The sequence below is a fragment of the Apium graveolens genome, chromosome 3, assembly GCF_009905375.1.
Source record: "Apium graveolens cultivar Ventura chromosome 3, ASM990537v1, whole genome shotgun sequence".
Lineage (NCBI taxonomy): Eukaryota > Viridiplantae > Streptophyta > Magnoliopsida > Apiales > Apiaceae > Apium > Apium graveolens.
The window spans coordinates 14,810,085-14,810,665 of NC_133649.1; the positions used below are offsets into that span (position 1 = coordinate 14,810,085).

Here is a 581-nt window from a genome sequence, read left to right on the forward strand (position 1 = left end):
TACAGAATTCAGTCCAGTTTGGGGGTTCTCCAACGGAAGATCTCAATACGCATATCAGGGATTTTATAGAGATCTGCGACACCTTCAGGTTCAATGGTGTGTCTGAGGATGCGGTGAAACTGAGACTGTTCCCGTTCTCTCTGAGGGACAAGGCTAAGAGCTAGTTACACTCTCTGCCAGCTGGTTCGATTTCTACCTGGGAAGATCTTGCTCAAAAATTTCTCACTAAGTTCTTCCCTATAGAAAAGACACCTGCAATCAGGAATGCTCTTACTTAATTTACGCGTCAATCGGGAGAATCTCTATGTGAAGCTTGGGAGCGCTATTACGAGATTCTTAGGAAGTGTCTTCATCATGGAATGCCTGATTGGATGATTATCAATTACTTCTATAACGGTTTGGGAGCATAGTCAAGACCCATGCTCGATGCAGCATCAGGTGGAGCATTTTGGGCAAAGAGTTATGAGGAAGCTTATGATCTAATTAAACTGATGGCTGCTAATGAATATCAGTATCCAACCCAGAGATTGCCACAGGGCAAGGTAGCAGGAGTTATTGAGGGGGATACAACTACGGCTATC

At 44.2% G+C, this 581-nt stretch overlaps 1 non-coding gene across 1 annotated transcript; it reads right to left on the reverse strand.

Annotated features, from left to right (window-relative positions):
• Positions 1–254: 254 nt before the first annotated feature.
• Positions 255–361, reverse strand: LOC141715835 (small nucleolar RNA R71). Its single transcript, XR_012572582.1, has one exon. It is a non-coding gene; the product is annotated as a small nucleolar RNA R71 (small nucleolar RNA).
• Positions 362–581: the final 220 nt, after the last annotated feature.